Raw genomic sequence first — 20,635 nt, 5'->3', positions numbered from 1 at the left:
TCTTCCCATTATAGAACTTCATCAAAATCCGTGACTGCCTGTGAGTATTTCCTGAACACCTGTAGTTCTCACTCAATTATTTTTATCTGGCTTATGCAAATTGCTGCCTAGAATCCCAAACAGAACTCCTATGTAGTACACATATTCACTTAACCCTGGGATCATACTTGCTACAATAGATTCTAAAACCCATTCTCAAGCCCAACTAGCTTTGGATGGCCAAAGAAAGAGTTCATCAAAACCATTTAAATGATTTCCTTGCATCCTTGGGCAGTCACTTACCCCTTCATTTTTAACCTCACACTTATAAGAATGGAAGGCTAAAGAAGGTTATAAATGTCATGTTAACATTCAGTTATTCAGAACAGAGAATAAAGAAATTCAATGTTATTTCATAAAGAATTCAATGTTATTTGATAAGTCCAGAAATTGTTGTTTTGAGCATAATCAGTGTTGGGATTGCAGAAAATTATGGTTATAACTAGTATTTTGCATATAAGGCATTGCCAACTAGGAATGAGCTTATAACTTTAGCTGGCATATGAAAAGGAATAATTTTAGTGATGGATCCTAATCAGGATAAAAAATTGTTAAGTCTGTACCTAGACATTTCACAGTGAAACTGCAGGGAAAAAAAAGAAAAAAATCTAAAACAAATAGATTTTTTATTATTTATTTGTTTGTTTGTTTGTTTTTTGAGACACAGTCTCTTTCTGTTGCCCAGGCTGGAGTGCAGTGGCATGATCTCAGCTCACTGCAGCTTCCACCTCCCAGGCTGAAGTGATACTCTCACCTCAGCCTCCCAAGTAGCTGGGACTACAAGCATGAGCCACTACGCCCAACTAATTTTTGTATTTTTTGTAGAGATGGGGTTTCTCCATGTTGCCCAGGCTGGCAAATAGATTTTTAAAGTAACAGATTGTCTTCAAAGAGGCAAAATGTACCCTGTCAGCTCTGGCTTAGCAGCAACAAGAAAAATCAAGGGACAACAATTATATAACCAATATACTAAAAGAAAATAATAACTAACATAGAATTCTATGCCCAGCAAAAATATCCTTCAGGAATGAAAATGAATAAAGACATTGTCAGTCAAAAATTGAGAGAATTTGCTACCAGCAGTCTTCCAGGAAGGAAATAGGGACGTTGGGCATAAGAAAAAGACCAGCTATGCCGGCAAGGAAGAATATGAAAAAAAGCCATAAATCAGTAGATAGATAAGTGAACATTGACGATGTAAAATAATAACAGTAAAGTTTTGTGGAGTTTAAAATATAGAGAGATTCAAAATAAAGATCATATGTCCAACAATAGTATATTAGTTGTATTTTCTACTAGAGGGTTAAGGTACTAATTAATTTGTCATTTCTAGGGTAAAAAAAATTGCATAGTTTTCAGACTAACAGGAAAAAATAAAATTGAAAAATCAATCACTTCATAAGAAGGCAAGAAGAGAGAGAAAACAAAACATAGAATAAGCAGGACAAATAGCACAGTAAGAAGGTGGATTTAAACCTGCATTTACCACTTCAAGACTTTTGAGGATGACATATAGGAGTTTATTAGTCCTTTCTCTCATTGCTATACAGAAATACCTGAGACTGGGTAATTTATAAAGAAAAGAGGTTTAATTGGCTCACGGTTCGGCAAATTGTACAGGAAGCATGATGCTGACATCTGCTTGGCTTCTGGGGAGGCCTCAGGAAACTTACAATTATGGTGGAAGGTAAAGTGGGAGCAGGCATGTCACATGGCCAGAGCAGGAGGAACAGCGAGAGGAGGGAGGTGCCACACACTTTTAAACAACCAGATCTCAGGAGGACTCACTCACTATCATGAGGACAGTACCAAGCAGATGGTGCTAAATCATTCATGAGAAACTGCCCCCATGATCCAGTCACCTCCCAACAGGCCCAGCCTCCAACACTGGGGATTACAATTCAACATGAGATTTGGTGGGGACACATATCCAAACCACATCAGGGAATATGATAGAAAAGAATGTACCTGATTTAGTTAATTCAATTTGCCCTGCCCTAAGAACTTTTTAATAAGTTCCCATGCACAGAAGTTTTAAAATGGTTACTTCTTGGATACTTTAGGTACCAAAAGAGCACCAACAAGGCCTTCTGCATCCGTCAGATCTCTTAGTCCTCACGATGAACTTTGAGAACCTAGAATTGTGTATCCCTAATTTAGAGGTAAGGATTGTCTAAAGTTGCTCAGATAGTAAGTGACAAAAACAGGATTCAAAACCAGGTCTAACTCATCCCAACTCCAACACACATCCCACTATGAGACTTAGGCATTTAACAGCATAAAGTTTAGTCATGATGTTCAAATATATCCTGAGTTCTTAATTATTCAGAAGAAACAGATGGACATTTTGCAACAAACCAACCTTCTTAAAAAAAATCCCGAGATCTATTAAGTTACAAAATAGGCCTTCAAAACAAATGTACTAAACTTAGCCTGTAGTTCTGTACACAGCTACTCATATTCAGGAATTTATGGAGGTGTTACACATCTTATATTTTCCCCATATTGTGGCCCACACTGCATATGCATCTCAGGTCCTGCTTGGATCTCCATTTAATTCTGCTAAGAACATGCATTCATTTCTTGTTAAAAGTAGAGTTTTCATTTCTGAAATGATTTATAATAGAAGACAATGTAATTACATTAGAAGACATTTTAATTTGCAAATTCATTTCCAGCTAAGATTTGTGGAAAATAAAATCTAATTTATGCGAAAGAATATCAAACCTGCTGATCAATACTCTTTTAATGACTTCCCAGGAAGAAACTGATGTTGGCTATAATTCTTCACACAGCAGTTATCTTTCAACCATATTGCTTTTGAAAAGCACCAGTCTGTTTTTATGCTGCTTCAGAAATGAAGATTGCATTACCTATTTACCTCAAAATGAGAACTTTGCCCAAACTATAAAAAAGGGAGGTTTTGGTTGTTTTCTTTCCAGTCATTTATTTCCAGGTACATTCACTTTTATTTCCTTCACATTTTTACTATTTGAATCCTGATGCCTTCTATACTGACTTGTTAACTGTATTCTAATATACACATGAAGTGACTGTAGCTTGTTCCAAGATCATTACAAGAGAATAAGTTGGAGAAAGAAAATTCATTGCTAGAAAAGATAAATGGATGACATATTGGCCCCTAAACCCTGTTTCTAACGGAAAATCCCATGCAAGAGATGAAACGTTACTAGAAAACATGAACTGCTTCATTAACTTTATGCCCAACTTCTATCAGCGATTGATTTTTAACTCCTGTGTTCATCATTTATGAGCTCTTAGTATTCTTTACATACATTTTAAATTAAGCTTTATAAAATGAACTAGTTATACTGTGACTCTCACTGTATCATCTATATAAAGCATCTCAAAGAATAATTCACAGAGGAGAAACAGAAAGCTTATGAGCCTGTGGTTTGGTGATGCAAATTACTAAATGTCAAATGTGGCAGCTATAAATGCCACTCTATTTGAAATGACCTTAAAAATTGCCAACATATTGTGAAGTATACTTTTGGAAAAATCAAGATTACATTGCTTTCTTTGATTATATTTCAATGGTATCTTTCAGTCAAGGTTCCTAGCAATATAACAGTGAGGCCATCTGCATCACAATATATTTATTATTGATAGAAAGATATGAATTTGGAAATTGCTGCAAGTCAAAGCAAAGTAGATTAAAGTGAGCCAAGCACACTAGTTATCAAGGTGGGTTCTAGAAATAACAATTCCACAAACACAGTAAACAATCCATTGAGATTCATAGAGTTGTCTGGAATAATTCTTTTAAATAGGAATTTTAAAAGCAAATGCAGACCGGGCGCGGTGGCTCACACCTGTAATCCCAGAACTTTGGGAGGCTGAGGTGGGCAGATCACGAGGTCAGGAGTTCGAGACCAGCTTGGCCAACATGGTGAAACCCCATCTCTACTAAAAATACAAAACTTAGCTAGGCATGATGGTGGGTGCCTGTAATCCAAGCTACTTGGGAGGCTCAGGCAGGAGAATCGCTTGAAATCGGAAGGCAAAGGTTGCAGTGAGCTGAGATCATGCCACTGCACTCCAGCCTGGGGAACAAGAGGAAACTCCATCTGTGTAGAAAATGAAGTTTTAAAACAGGGTTTTATAAGCCTGCTTTTAACCAGTGATGGGGCAAAACTGTTAAATATAGCTTTGTTGTTACTGGAACTAAGTTAAAAATAAATTACCAGATCTACTAAAAATACAAAACTTAGCTAGGCATGATGGTGGGTGCCTGTAATCCAAGCTACTTGGGAGGCTCAGGCAGGAGAATCGCTTGAAATCGGAAGGCAAAGGTTGCAGTGAGCTGAGATCATGCCACTGCACTCCAGCCTGGGGAACAAGAGGAAACTCCATCTGTGTAGAAAATGAAGTTTTAAAACAGGGTTTTATAAGCCTGCTTTTAACCAGTGATGGGGCAAAACTGTTAAATATAGCTTTGTTGTTACTGGAACTAAGTTAAAAATAAATTACCAGAAGCTAGGTTGATTTAAGAGATGTTTTTGAACTTACCACTAGAGGATAGCTAACACTGGCTAACATAGCCAACCTCTGTTGTAAGCCCATGACATATGTTAACTCATTTAATCTTTTTCACAATCCTTTCAAGGAGGTACTATTATTCTTATTTTAGGAATGAGAAAATGAGGCAGAGAGGTTAAATGAGGTAAAAATAATTCACCCGAGATCATCACGTAGGAGAGGGAGGGGTCCACTCTGGGTGATCTGGCTCTGAAGCCTGATTCTAACCACTTATGGTAAGCTGTCTTCAATTGAGTGTTTGAATCAAGTGGTAATGTCCGTTCATTAAAGGCACAGAAGTATATTCAGAAGAATTCTAGTATATGTGGGAGGCCTTAAACAATCTTCAAAATTAAACCAATCATTAGTGGGAATATCAAACTTTCACTGGATTCTTCCCGCTCTAACAAAAAGATTAACCCTGTAATCTGCAAGCATTCAACCCCTGACATTTAAATACTTACTAAATACTCTGTTATCTCATTTAATCCTCATAACAACCCTATAGAGTGGATTTTATTTTCTCCATTTAAATTAACACATGACATGGACTTTTACAAAATGAGGGTGGACACCATAAATATAAATTCTGAAAATGCCAAGGGATTTATATATTACTATATCCTTTTTATAGGTTTATGAAAAAATTTTGCCTAAAAAATCTGAAACCACAAATATCAACATATCTGGTTCTATAAGAATTGCAATGGGAAGCACTACTATAGAAGAACAAACTAACATAATAAGTTAACATAAGAGATATATAGTAGGGTAATGATACTTGGGTAATGTGGAAGTTGGGTTGGTTCATAGACTGTTTTTTATAGTTAAGGACATTTAAAATTGTAGAATTACAAACCTCAGCAGCAGGAAAAAAAAAAAAAGACCTCAGCTGGGCTGGTAACATTCACCTTTTTAGCTGTATTCTAGGAAAATTAGAAAGAAGAGCTGTCTCCCCAGAGAAGTGCTCCAGGCTGTAGCAGCTCAGTTCCAAACAGATTTCACTACCTTCTATGCCCACTTAGAGGGAGGCTCCACAGGCTCTAATCTCTGTGTTCTCTGGCCATGCTTGAGTGCCTACCAGCCGTCTCCTAATTAAATTTTGTCAATGCTTCTATTCTAGTTCTCTGTTCAATCTAATATTCCCTGTAGTGAATTCTGATCACACTGAGCTACCTGCCTTGACAGGCCCTTTTAATACCCAGGTACCTGTGGTTTTTTTTTTTTTTTTTTTTTTTTTTTTTTTGGTGGTGGTTGTTAGTGCTCTGGTTATCATTAAGATGTTATTTTATTATTTATATTATAACATAAAAAATAAAATAATCATAAACATGGAAAAGATTTTTATTAAAGGATAATATCTCTCCTGGCATTGCAATTCTCCATCCACCTCCATGTTTATTTTTTCCATTGGTCTTCACCTGGTTTGAGGTGGGGAGCAGATATCAAAGTCACTTACGAAAAGCTTTTAAATAATCTCTAACCTCCTACTCCCCTTCTGCAAGATTATGTTTTGTTGAAAACAACCAGTTTTTAAAAACCAAGCATAACCTACATTTCCCTAATTCCTCAAAATTCTTAAACAAAAGTTTCAAAATCCTTAGGAATTTATAGACCTTTTTATTTTTCTAAGGCAGGGAGGAAGGCTTTATGTTTAAATGCACTTATATAACAAGCTTTCCTGGCCATGAGTAAAACATCCTGTTTTATGTTAAGCACCATCACATAACAAGATATAACCGTGTGTGTATTCGCAGCAATTTTAAAGTTTCTTTCATTACTAAATTGAAAAAGATACTATTAAATTTAAAATCTCAGTTAAAGGAAAAAAGATAATTGAAGACCCCTTCGTATGTTAAGGAACCATAGATTATTCAATAGTATTCTCTGAAGGTTCTCAAAATAAAATGATTTCCATCCTGATTTTAATTTAAGGGAATCTTAACTAGCACTTTAACTGTGTACTTCCTCTGTTGTTCTCTCTTCTCTATCTCCCAAGTGGATTTTTTTTTATTGTACTTTATATTCTAAGGTACATGTGCACAATGTTCAGGTTTGTTACATATGTATACATGTGCCATGTTGTTGTGCTGCACCCAGTAACTTGTCATTTACATTAGGTATATCTCCTAATGCTATCCCTCCCCCCTCCCCCCACCCCACAACAGGCCCCAGTGTGTGATGTTCCCTTTCCTGTGTCCAAGTGTTCTCATTGTTCAATTCCCACCTATGAGTGAGTACATGTGGTGTTTGGTTTTCTGTTCTTGTGATAGTTTGCTGAGAATGATGGTTTCCAGCTGCATCCATGTCCCTACAATGGACATGAACTCATCCTTTTTTATGGCTGCATAGTATTCCATGGTGTTTATGTGCCACATTTTCTTAATCCAGTCTGTCATTGATGGACATTTAGGTTGGTTCCAAGTCTTTGCTATTGTGAATAGTGCCGCAATAAATGTACGTGTGCATGTGTCTTTTATAGCAGCATGATTTATAATCCTTTGGGTATATACCCAGTAATGGAATGGCTGGGTCATAGGGTATTTCTAGTTTTAGATCCTTGAAGAGTCACCACACTGTCTTCCACAGTGGTTGAACTAGTTTACAGTCCCACCAACAGTGTAAAAGTGTTCCCATTTCTCTACACCCTCACCAGCACCTGTTGTTTCCTGACTTTAATGATCGCCATTTTAACTGGTGTGAGATGGAATCTCATTGTGGTTTTGATTTGCATTTATCTGATGGCTAGTGATGATGAGCATTTTTCCATGTGTCTGTTGGCTGCATAAATGTCTTCTTTTGAGAAATGTCTGTTCATGTCCTTTGCCCACTTTTTGATGGGGTTGTTTTTTCCTTGTAAATTTGTTTGAGTTCTTTGTAGGTTCTGGATATTAGCCTTTTGTCAGATGAGTAGATTGCAAAAATTTTCTCCCATTCCATAGGTTGCCTGTTCACTCTGATGGTAGTTTCTTTTGCTGTGCAGAAGCTCTTTAGTTTAATTAAATCCCATTTGTCAACTTTGGCTTTTGTTGCCATTGCTTTTGGTGCTTTAGACATGAAGTCCTTGCACATGCCTATGTCCTGAATGGTATTGCCTAGGTTTTCTGCTAGGGTTTCTATGGTTTTAGGTATAACATTTAAGTCTCTAATCTATCTGGAATTAATTTTTGTATAAGGTGTAAGGAAGGGATCCAGTTTCAGCTTATTTATTAAATAGGGAATCCTTTCCCCATTTCTTGTTTTTGTCAGGTTTGTCAAAGATCAGATGGTTGTAGATGTGTGGTATTATTTCTGAGGGCTCTGTTCTGTTCCATTGGTCTATATCTCTGTGTTGGTACCAGTACCATGCTGTTTTGGTTACTGTAGCCTTGTAGTATAGTTTGAAGTCAGGTAGCATGATGCCTCCAGCTTTGTTCTTTTGGCTTAGTATTGTCTTGGCAATGTGAGCTCTTTTTTGGTTCCATATGAACTTTAAAGTAGCTTTTTCCAATTCTGTGAAGAAAGTCATTGGTAGCTTAATGAGGATGGCATTGAATCTATAAATTACCTTGGGCAGTATGGCCATTTTCACGATATTGATTTTTCCTCTCCATGAGCATGGAATGTTCTTCCATTTGTTTGTGTCCTCTTTTATTTCATTGAGCAGTGGTTTGTAGCTCTCCTTGAAAGAGGTCCTCCACATCCCTAGTAAGTTGGATTCCTAGGTATTTTATTCTCTTTGAAGCAATTGTGAATGAGAGTTCACTCATGATTTGGCTCTCTGTCTGTTATTGGTGTATAAGAATGCTTGTGATTTTTGCACATTGATTTTGTATCCTGAGACTTTGCTGAAGTTGCTTATCAGCTTAAGGAGATTTTGGGCTGAGACTATGGGGTTTTCTAAATATACAGTCATGTCATCTGCAAACAGGAACAATTTGACTTCCTCTTTTCCTAATTGAATACCCTTTATTTCTTTCTCTTGTCTGACTGCCCTGGCCAGAACTTCCAACACTATGTTGAATAGGAGTGGTGAGAGAGGGCATCCCCGTCTTGTGCGAATTTTCAAGGGGAATGCTTCCATTTTTTGCCCATTCAGTATTATATTGGCTGTGGGTTTATCATAAGTAGCTGTTATTATTTTGAGATATGTTCCATCAATACCGAATTTATTGAGAGTTTTTAGCATGAAGGGCTGTTGAATTTTGTCAAAGGCCTTTTCTGCATCTATTGAGATAATCATGCGGTTTTTGTCTTTGGTTCTGTTTATATGCTGGATTACATTTATTGATTTGCGTATATTGAACCAACCTTGCATCCCAGGGATGAAGCTCACTTGATCATGGTGGATAAGCTTTTTGATGTGCTGCTGGATTTGGTTTGCCAGTATTTTATTGAAGATTTTTGCACTGATGTTCATCAGGGATACTGGTCTAACATTCTCTTTTTTTGTTGTGTCTCTGTCAGACTTTGGTATCAGGATGATGTTGGCCTCATAAAATGAGTTAGGGAGGAGTCCCTCTTTGTCTATTGATTGGAATAGTTTCAAAAGGAATGGTACCAGCTCCTCCTTGTACCTCTGGTAGAATTTGGCTGTGAATCCATCTGGTCCCGGATTTCTTTTTGTTGGTAGGCTATTAATTATTGCCTCAATTTCAGAGCCTGTTAATGGTCTATTCAGGGACTCAACTTCTTCCTGGTTTAGTCTTGGGAGGGTGTATGTGTCCAGGAATTTATCCATTTCTTCTGGGTTTTCTAGTTTATTTGCGTAGAGGTGTTTATAGTATTCTTTGATGGTAGTTTGTATTTCTGTGGGGTCGGTGGTAATATCCCCTTTATCATTTTTTATTGTGTCTATTTGATTCTTCTCTTTTTTCTCCCTTATTAGTCTTGCTAGCAGTCTACCAATTTTGTTGATCTTTTCAAAAAACCAGCTCCTGGATTCATTGATTTTTTGAAGGATTTTTGTGTCTCTATCTCCTTCAGTTCTGCTCTGATCTTAGTTATTTCTTGCCTTCCGCTAGCTTTTGAATGTGTTTGATCTTGTTTCTCTGGTTCTTTTAATTGTGATGTTAGGGTGTCAATTTTAAATCTTTCCTGCTTTCTCTTGTAGGCATTTAGTGCTATAAATTTCCCTCTACACACTGCTTTACATGTGTCCCAGAGATTCTGGTATGTTGTGTCTTTGTTCTCATTGGTTTCAAAGGACATCTTTATTTCTGCCTCATTTTGTTATGTACCCAGTAGTCATTCAGGAGCAGGTTGTTCAGTTTGCATTTAGTTGAGCAGTTTTGACTGAGTTTCTTAATCCTGAGTTCTAGTTTGATTGCACTGTGGTCTGAGAGACAGTTTGTTATAATTTCTGTTCTTGTACATTTGCTGAGGAGTGCTTTACTTCCAACTATGTGTTCAATTTTGGAGTAAGTGTGATGTGGTGCTGAGAAGAATGTATATTATGTTGATTTGGGATGGAGAGTTCTGTAGATGTCTATTAGGTCTGCTTGGTGCAGAGATGAGTTCAATTCCTGGATATCCTTGTTAACTTTCTGTCTCATTGATCTGTCTAATGTTGACAGTGGGGTGTTGAAGTCTCCCATTATTATTGTGTGTGAGTCTCAGTCTCTTTGTAAGTCCCTAAGTACTTGCTTTATGAATCTGGGTGCTCCCTGTATTGGGTGCATATATATTTAGGATAGTTAGCTCTTCCTGTTGAATTGATCCCTTTACCATTATGTAGTGGCCTTCTTTGTCTCTTTTGATCTTTGTTGGTTTAAAGTCTGTTTTATCAGAGACTAGGATTGCAACCCCTGCCTTTTTTTGTTTTCCATTTGCTTGGCAGATCTTCCTCCATCCCTTTATTTTGAGCCTATGTGTGTCTCTGAACGTGAGATGGGTCTCCTAAATACAGCAAACTGATGGGTCTTCACTCTTTATCCAATTTGCCAATCTGTGTCTTTTAATTGGAGCATTTAGTCCATTTACATTTAAGGTTAATATAGTTATGTGTGAATGTGATCCTGTCATTATGATGTTAGCTGGTTATTTTGCTCATTTGTTGATGCAGTTTCTTCCTAGCATCAATGGTCTTTACATTTTGGCATGTTTTTGTAGTGGCTGGTACCAGTTGTTCCTTTCCATGTTTAGTGCTTCCTTCTGGAGCTCTTGTTGGGCAGGTCTGGTGGTGACAAAATCTCTCAGCATTTGCTTGTCTGTAAAGGATTTTATTTCTCCTTCACTTATGAAACTTAGTTTGGTTGGATATGAAATTCTGGGTTGAAAATTCTTTTAAGAATGTTGAATATTGGCCCTCACTCTCTACTGGCTTGTAGAATTTCTGCCAGGTGACCTGCTGTTAGTCTGATGGGCTTCCCTTTGTGGGTAACACGACCTTTCTCTCTGGCTGCCCTTAACATTTTTTCCTTCATTTCAACTTTGGTGAATCTGACAATTATGTGCCTTGGAGTTGCTCTTCTTGAGGAGTATCTTTGTGGCATTCTCTGTATTTCCTGAATTTGAATGTTGGCCTGCCTTGCTAGGTTGGGGAAGTTCTCCTGGGTAATATCCTGTAGAGTGTTTTCCAACTTGGTTCCATTCTCCCTGTCATTTTCAGGTACACCAATCAGACATAGATTTGGTCTTTTCACATAGTTCCATGTTTCTTGGAGGCTTTGTTCATTTCTTTTTACTCTTTTTTCTCTAAACTTCGCACTTCATTTCATTCATTTCATCTTTAATCACTGATACTCTTTCTTCCAGTTGATCGAGTTGGTTACTGAAGCTTGTGCATTTGTCATGTAGTTCTTGTGTCATGTTTTTCAGCTCTATCAGTTCATTTAAGGACTTCTCTACATTGGTTATTCTAGTTAGCCATTCATCTAACCTTTTTTCAAGGTTTTTAGCTTCTTTGCGATGGGTTCAAACTTCCTCCTTTAGCTCAGAAAAGTTTGATCATCTGAAGCCTTCTTCTCTCAACTCCTCAAAGTCATTCTCTATCCAGCTTGGTTCTGTTGCTGGCGAGGAGCTGCGTTCCTTAGGAGGGGGAGAGGAACTCTGATTTTTAGAATTTTCACCTTTTCTGCACTGCTTTTTCCCCATCTTTGTGGTTTTATCTACTTTTGGTCTTTGATGAAGGTGATGTACAGATGGAGTTTTGGTGTGGATGTCCTTTCTGTTTGTTAGTTTTCCTTCTAATAGTCAGGACCCTCAGCTGCAGGTCTATTGGAGTTTGCTGGAGGTCCATTCCACACCCTGTTTGCCTGGGTATCAGCAGCAGAGGCTGCAGAAAAGTGAATACTGCTGAACACCAAATGTTGCTGCCTGATCATTCCTCTGGAAGCTTCGTCTCCAAGGGGTACCTGGCCGTGTAAGGTGTGAGGTGTCTGTCTGCCCCTAGTGGGGGATATATCCAAGTTAGGCTACTCAGGGGTCAGGGACCCACTTGAGCAGAGAGTCTGTCCATTCTCAGATCTCAACCTCTGTGCTGGGAGAATCACTACTCTCTTCAAAGCTGTCAGATAGGGACATTTAAATCTGCAGAGGTTTCTGCTGCCTTTTGTTTGGCTATGCCCTGTCCCCAGAGGTGGAGTCTACAGAGGCAGGCAGGCCTCCGTGAGCTGCAGTGGGCTCCACCCAGTTCGAGCTTCCAGGCCGCTTTGTTTACCTACTTAAGCCTCAGCAATGGCGGGCACCCCTCCCCCAGCCTTGCTGTCGCCTTGCAGTTAGATCTCAGACTGCTGTGCTAGCAATGAGGGAGGCTCTGTGGGCATAGGACCCTCCGAGCCACGTGCGGGATATAATCTCCTGGTGTGCCGTTTGCTAAGACCCTTGGTAAAGCGCAGTATTAAGGTGGGAGTGACCAGATTTTCCAGGTGTTGTGTGTCACGGTTTCCCTTGGCTAGGAAAGGGAATTCCCTTCCCCCTTGTGCTTCCCAGGTGAGGCGATGCCTCTCCCTGCTTTGGCTGTTACTCAGTGGGCTGCACTGTCTGACACGCCCCAGTGAGATGAACCTGGTATCTCAGTTGGAAATGCAGAAATCACCCATCTTCTGTGTCACTCACGCTGGGAGCTGGAGGCTGGAGCTGTTTCTATTCAGTCATCTTGCAACCACCCCTGCCCCTAGTGGCTTTTTCATCCAGAAATTGGAAGGCACTACACCTTTAGGCTGGTAGCCTTCGGGTGAATGAAAAACAGAGTTCAGACTGAAGAAGTGTTGTGTGTGCCTGCTCAGACTATCTTTCTTCCATCATCTCCTGCTACTAATTCTTCACCAGTAAAATTGTACATTCCCATCCCCACCCCAAGCTTAGATAATTGGGGAATTGTTGGGAGTCTCTTATTAGTTGGCACAGCTGAGTTTTATTTATTTATAATTTATACTCAATGTATCTCCAACATATTTGAGGTGGTCAACAATAAAAGTATTATGTCCGTTATAGAAATTAAAAGTAATCTTTCCCCTCTTCCCAACTAATCCCTGTGTACACCCCCCTCCCCCCCAACAATAATAGAAAGAAGTAAAAGTTAACTTTGATTCAGCCTTGGTTAAAGTGATAGGAAAGCATAAGTTACAATAATATTCAATTATTTCATGTCAAAATATTCTGATCATCTCAAGAACATAGGAAACAAAGATATTGGATAGGTGGGGAAAACATTTTATTTAGAATTAAATGAATGTGCTCGTTACTAAGTTTTTGTATCTCAGCACCAAACTTATCTATTCTGTGCTACATGATGCTGGAACTGAGACTTTACAAACTACATTCCAGCTGGCTCCCTCTTAAGTTCTGCCAATTATGGTGATGACAGGAGGTTGTTTAGAAGGAGAGCACAAGGTGGAGACAGGAAGAAAGAACTACTTGCTCTTGCTTGCTTCCTCTTCCTGGAAGCATCAGTCCTACAATGCTTTTTTGCCCTAAAAAGGCAATTCCACTCCCCAGTGCTGCCTCACCCTGAGAGGGTAAGTCCTTCCCATCACAACTCTTATAGAACCAGCCTTTTTGAACCTCATCAAAGACACAACAACTACCTATCTAAAGACCCCTTTTCAGAGATCTGAGTTTCAGAGCTTCTTGTCTCCAAGCTTCCAAGTTTTAATACAGATTGAACATCCCTAATTCAACAACCTGAAATTTTAAATGCTCCAAAATCTGAAACTTTAAGGGCTGACATGATGCCACAGGTGGAAATTTTCACAGTTGACCTCATGTGATGGGTCACATCCAAAATACAGTCAAAACTTTGTTTTATCCACAAAATTATTTAAAATCTTATATAAAATTATCTTCAGGCTATATATATGTATATGGAACATAAGTGAATTCCATGTTTAGACTTGGGTGCCATCCCCAAGGTATCTCATTATGTATATGCAGATATTCCAAAATCTGAAGAAAGCTGAAATCAAACACTTCTGGTCCTAAGCATTTTGGATAAGAAATACTCAAACCTGTATATGCAACCTCTTCCCTTTGTTCTCCCAGCCTTAGGGGTGGTATCTGCTCCTGCAGTTGCTTTACGTTTCCTTTTTGTCTTTTTAGCCACCTAATTAACAACTTTATACCTAATTAACAATTCCTTATGTTATATTTTCTGTTAAATAAGTAGTGTGACTGCTATATCCTAACAGGATCTTAATGGCTACAATGGATAGAGGCCATTTCTCTTATTATCTTCACTTACGGGAAGCAGCATGCCTCCTAAGATAGGCACACTCTCTTCCAGAGCTATTAATACAAAGATCTTCCCATGATAGTCAATTTTTGTTGAAGTTTCCCTAACCACACTGGAAGCAAGAAAAAAATATTTTTTAAAGTTTCTTTTAACAAGGAGGCATGTAAGACATTTTATTCCCTTTTTTATTTTTGGCAAAATATGTTTATTGTAAAAATTATAATTTGCTCCTTTTTATGGTATAAATAAACTTTGTTAGACCTATGACTGCATGTATTATATGTGGGTCAGAAAAGCCAGACTCTAGGTCTAATTTTTCTGTTTGTTAGCTTGGTAAATAAAATGAAGATGGTGGTGCTGGCAGCTTAAAAACTACACGCAATGGGAAGTCTGGATTATTTAATGATTTGCTATTGGAAAATTAAAAATAAATTTAAAAGAATGGTAGAAAGATTGCTAGTTCTATAAAGAGGGAGATCACTGGGAGCCTGGCATTATATTCTCAAATGAAATTTTAACCTTCAGCTCTCTGGCAAGCCAAGGAAATAATCATTGCTTTTATGTACAAGTAAAGAAGTGACTTCATCAAAATGGCTGACTAGAGATGCTTGATACTCATGCCTCCCACAAGAAAGGACCAAGGCAACGAATAAACAGCTAAGATTTTACTGGGATGTTGAAGGGAGAGTGCTGGTGTTCAGCGAGGGAGTGGAGATGCACCTGTGGTGATTCATCAGAAATCCAGGAGGACGGCATGGAGGTACCCAGTGTCTGCAACCACCTCCCCTGCTCAGATTCAGTCTGCCTAGAGTTAGGAGGAACTTCCCATTTCAGGGGAAAAGGTAGGCAAAAGATCCCCACCAGTTGCCATTGCCACCACAAACACCCACAGTTCTTACTACAGGAGAATCACATGCTTCTTGCAAGCCCTGAGCCCAGTTTGGAGAACTGCCAGGAATTCATGCAGCTGCATTGCCCCAGTTTAGGGGCATGACGTGTGTACTTCCCACGCACCACTCGCCCTCTGCAAGACAAGCCGGTGCTGCACAGCATCATGAGAACAGAGCCGCCTCTGTAGTACACCTTGTTCTGATGGCCAGTAGCCACAGTTCCTCTCCAATACTGGGGCTTCATCTTAAGTTCACCAAGCCTACACAGGTGGCTAAATGTCACAACTCCATCTGCACAAAACTCAGGCCCAGGGTAGGCTGTGACTCAGGTCTTGCACAGCAAGGTAACCCACCCATCCCTGCCGCCACACTTCCAGCTGAATGAACAGTCTGGCAGTCCTACACAGGGTGAACTCAACCTTGAGCCAGTCCAACCACTGCATGCCCCCTTCAAAGTAGGAGAGGCATCCAAGCCTCTGAACAGCTAATACACACATCAGGCTGGTGGAGCAACTACGCACTTCTGCTCAGGACCTGAAAAATAGCCCTGTCCCTGTAGTGTCCTCCCACTCCCCAGCAGACATGCCCCTAGCCTGCCCAATGGCCCTGCACCTGCAATCAAGATCTGAGACACAGTCCAACAGTCTGGCTTCTGGTGGGCACACCCCTAGGCCAACCAAGCAGCTTTGAGCCCATGACCCAGACCTGAGAAACAGTCCCAAAAGGCTACCCTGAGCTAGCTGAGCTACCTAACACCTGTGTCCCAAAATTGAGAAACACTCCGGTAGGTCCCCCTTCCCCAGAGCAGACACACCCTTAGGCCATCTGAGCAGCCTTGCACCCATGTCTCAGGCCTGAAAACAATACTGTGGGTTGTCCCTGGTAGACAGATATACTCCCAAGCCAGCTGACCAGCTATGTGCCTACATTCTGGGCCTGAGAAACAATCCCACAAATCTACTCCTGGGAGGCATGCCACAAGGCCAGCCAAGCAAATGTGTGCCCATGCTCTCAGCCACAGTAACAACCCCATGACCCCAATGCCAGTGAGCCAGACCCCAAGGTGACTGAACCACCATGTGCACACACACTCCCATGACCTAAGAAACAGCCTGGAGAACCCACTCCCATCATAGCCACACCACTACCATCAAAATCTTAGCCTAGGCCACTGAGACACTCATAAATGTTACTAGTGTGGATTACAGCTGGAAAAAAAAAAACAAAAACACAACTACATGGAGACTACACTAGAGTGTCCACGGGGAACCAAGGCCAACAACACTCCAAGGCCCATTCATACAAATAAGCCTTTCCCTATGAAACCTACTTAATAAAATTGGAAGAGGCAACTTTTCTACCAGATACATAGAAATCAATGTAGGAACGGAACATGTTGAACATGAAAAAGAAAGGAAACATGACACCTCTAAAGGGAAAAAATGTCTCCAGTAATAGTCCCCAATCATAAGGAAATCTGTCAAATGCCAGAAAAAGAATTCTAAATAATAATATTAAGGAAACTCAGTGAGATATAAGAGAATACAGATAGACAATTCAATGAAATCAGGAAAGTAATTATTTGAATGAGAAATCCAACAGAGAGAGATATCATTTAAAAAAGAGCCAAACGGAAATCCTAGAGCTGAAGAATTCAATGAATGAAATGACAAAATACAATCGAGAGCTTCAACAACAAACTAGACCAAGCGGAAGAAATAATTTCTGAACTTGAAGACAGGTATTTTGAAATATCACAGGTGAACAAAAGAAAGAAGTAAAGAAAGAAAGAAAAGAAAGAAGAAAAGAGCTTTTTAAAAATGAAGAAAGCCCAGAAGTGCAAAGCGTGCACTCCTGGCTGGAGCTGCAGCACTGGGGCAAGGGTCTTGCAGCTGGGCATGGGGCTACTCCACAAACACTATGTGCCCAAAGGCTAGGCCGCTTCAGAGCTGGAGTAGCAGCCCTGTGGCCAGGGTGGGTAGGCAGGGGCAGCCTCAGAGCCGAGACCCATGTGGAAGGGTCAGCACCAGCTGGTCCCTGGTGGACTCCACCTTCAATGTCAAGCTGCAGGACTATGCTTGGACCTGTTTAGTGAGCACTAGGGTCTTTTTGGATGTCCTGAGCTCAGCGCTGCGGAAAGATTTCATATTGCACAATAAAAAGCCTTGAGGAAGATAGAATTGCTTGTGGAACATGCATGTTCCACCCCACCTGGACCCCAGATTGTGTGCATGTTTGATGAGCTCTCAGATTCCTTGTACAGAGTGGCTGACTTGGTTGAACACAAATATGGAATTATGTCAAAGTTTGCAAAAATTACTGTCTGATTAAAAAAAAAAAAAATCATGGATTCCCTTGATCCAGAAACCAGGCAAGTGGCTGAACTGTTTATGTTTGATTTTGAAATTAGTGGAATCCATCTAGACAAAGAAAAGTGTAAAAGAGCAGTAGACCTCAATGTTAAAATCTTGGATTTGAGTAGTCCACATCTTATGGCAAACAACTTTCCCAACAAGACCGAGAAGCATCTCTTACCAGAACACATTCGCCATAACTTTTATCTGATGGGGATCGTATCATAATTGGTGGTCTCCATGCAGAAGCATGAGGTGACTTGGTGTGAGAAGCTGCTTACAAAATTTTTCTTTATCCCAATACTGGTCAATTAAAATGTTTAGAAGAATTGCTCAGCAACAGAGATCTTCTGGAAAAGTTGGTAGGTATTCTGTGTATTCCCACAGGGCTCTCCAAGGAACAATAGTTAAAAATTCAGAGACTGTAGTCCAGTTCCTTGAGAAATTCTCTGACCAACTTTCTGAAAGAACTCTAAAAGATTTTGAGATGATATGAGGGATGAAAATGAAACAGAATTCTCAAAATTACAAAGTAATGCCTTGGGACCCCTGCTATCACAGTGATGTGATTCATGAACACAGGTATAATATTGAGCCTGGCTTACATTGCCTGTTTTTCTCCCTTGGAGCATGCATGGAAGGCCTGAATATTTGGCTTAACAAACTGTTGGAGATTTCCTTATATGCAGAATAGCCTGCAAAAGGAGAGGTATGTGTGAAGATGTCCAAAAACTGGCTGTCATTCATGAATCTGAAGGATTGTTGGGGTGCATTTAACTTTGATTTTCTTCAGCAAGCAGACAAACCACATCAGGATTGCCATTTTACAATCCATGGATGCAGATTAAAGGAAGACAGAGACTATTAACTCCCAGTCATAGTTCTTATGCTGAATTTTCCCCATTCCTCAAGGAGTTCACCAACTTGGCTAACTTCTGGAATGAGGGAAAATCTTGTCCATGAAATGGGACATGCTATGCATTGAATGCTAGGATGTACTTGTTACCAACATGTCACCAGAACCAGGCTGTCCCACTGATTTTGCAGAGGTTCCTTCTATTCTAATGGAGTACTTTACAAATGATTATTGAGCAACCAGTTTGCCAGACATAATTAGAATGGGCTACTGCCAAAAAAATATGGTGTCTCAGCTTTGTGAATCTAAAAAGGTTTGTGCTGCAGCCAATATGAAACTTCAGGTCTTTTATGCCACTCTGGATCAAATCTACCAGGGAAAGCATCCCTTGAAGAGTCTAACCACAGACATTCTCAAGGAAACACAAGAGACATTCTATGGCTTACCATATGTTCCAAATACTGCCTGGAAGCTGCGGATCAGCTACCTCGTGGGCTATGGTGCCAAATACTGCTCTTACCTCATGTCTAGGGCAGTTACTTCCATGGTTTGGAAGGAATGTTTTCTACAAAATTCTTTTAACAGGGCCACCAGGGAGTGCTATTGCAGGGAGATGCTGGCACACAGTGGAGGCAAGGAGCCCATGCTCATGGTTGAAGGTATGCTTCAGAAGTGCCCTTCTATTGATTACTTTGTAAGTGCCCTTGTTTCTTACTTGGATCAGGACTTTGAAACTTTAGTCATGGATTCTGAATCATGGAAACACCCTAAATCTCTTAAATTAAGGTCATGTAGATATTGACTTTGTTATAAATGCTACAGGTGTGAAAGTTTGTTTCTGATTTCAGTGTTGACTTCTGTAATAACTTCTGAAAAACTTTAAACTCATAGAACTTGAGATAAATCATTTGTTCTAATTACATAGAAATGAAGAAAGCCTACAGATGTATGAGACACCATTAAGTGAATAAATATTCATATTATGGGTGCTCTACAAGGAGAAGAGAAGGGCAAAGGAGAGGAAAACATGTTTAATAAAATCACAGCAGAAAACTTCTCAAGTCTTGGGAGACAGATGGTCATCCAGATCCAGAAAGCTCAAAGAATACCAATTAGATTTAACCCAAGCAGGTCCTCTCTGAAGCATGTTGTAGTCAAATTGTCAAAAGTCAAAGACAATTAATTTTAAAAACAGCAGTAGAAAAGCATTAAGTCATACATAAAGGAATCTTCATTAGATTAACAGTGAACTTCCAGCAAAACATTACAGGCCAGCAAAGAACAGGATGATAGAATCAAAGTTCTGGGGAAAAAAAAAAATCTGTCAGCCAAGAATATTAAACCCAGCAAAGTTATACTTTAGAAGTGAAGGAGAAATAAAATCTTTCACAGATAAACAAAAATTAAGGAAATTTACCACTAGACCAGCCTTACAAGAAATGCCCAAGGGAGTCTTACATCTGGAAGTGAAAAAATGGTAACCACCATGATGAAAACATGAGAAACTATAAAACTCACTGGTAAAGCCAATACACAAAGGAGAAAAAGAAAAGAATAAGCCTTATCACTACAGAAAACCACCCAGCTGCAACAACGATCAATCAGGAAGTAAAGAACAAAGATACAAAACAAACCAGGTGTAAATATACAAAACAACCAGAAAAACATCAATAAATAACAGGAGTAAGTCCTCATCTATCAGTAATAACCTCAAAAGTAAATGGATTAAATTCCTCATTTAAAATATATAGACTGACTGACTGACTGAATTAATAAAAACAAGACCCAATAATATGCTGCCTTCAAGAAATTCACTTCACTGTAAACACAGACTGAAAGTGAAATGACGGAAAAGATATTTTATGCAAACAGAAGCCAAAAGTGAACAGGAGTAGCAATACAAACAGACTTTAAGTCAAAAGCTGTAAAGAGACAGACAAAGACATTATATAATAAAGGGATCACTTTGGAGAGAAAATGTAACAATTGTAAATATATATATACCCAACACCAGAGTACCCAGATATATAAATCAAATATTCTATCTAAAGAGATAGACTGCAATACAATAATAGTCAGGGAGTTAATTCAACACCCCACTCTCAGCATTGGATAGATTACCAAAACAGAAAAATCAACAAAGAAACATCAAATTTAAATTATGCCATAAAACAAATGGACCTAGCATATATTTAGAGAACATTTCACCCAACAGCTGCAGAATATATATTCTTTTCATCAGCATATGGAACATTGCTCAGGATTGACCATATATAAAAACATGAAATAAGCCCCCAAAATA

The 20,635-nt window shown here is 39.3% G+C and overlaps 1 pseudogene; it reads left to right on the top strand.

Annotated features, from left to right (window-relative positions):
* Positions 1-17,043: 17,043 nt before the first annotated feature.
* On the top strand, positions 17,044-19,135 carry LOC704500 (mitochondrial intermediate peptidase pseudogene; annotated as a pseudogene).
* Positions 19,136-20,635: the final 1,500 nt, after the last annotated feature.

This window comes from Macaca mulatta, chromosome 3 (genome assembly GCF_049350105.2).
Source record: "Macaca mulatta isolate MMU2019108-1 chromosome 3, T2T-MMU8v2.0, whole genome shotgun sequence".
Classification (NCBI taxonomy): Eukaryota; Metazoa; Chordata; class Mammalia; order Primates; family Cercopithecidae; genus Macaca; species Macaca mulatta.
The sequence above is the reverse complement of the archived record's forward strand: the minus strand, read 5'-3'. Positions and strand labels throughout refer to the sequence as shown.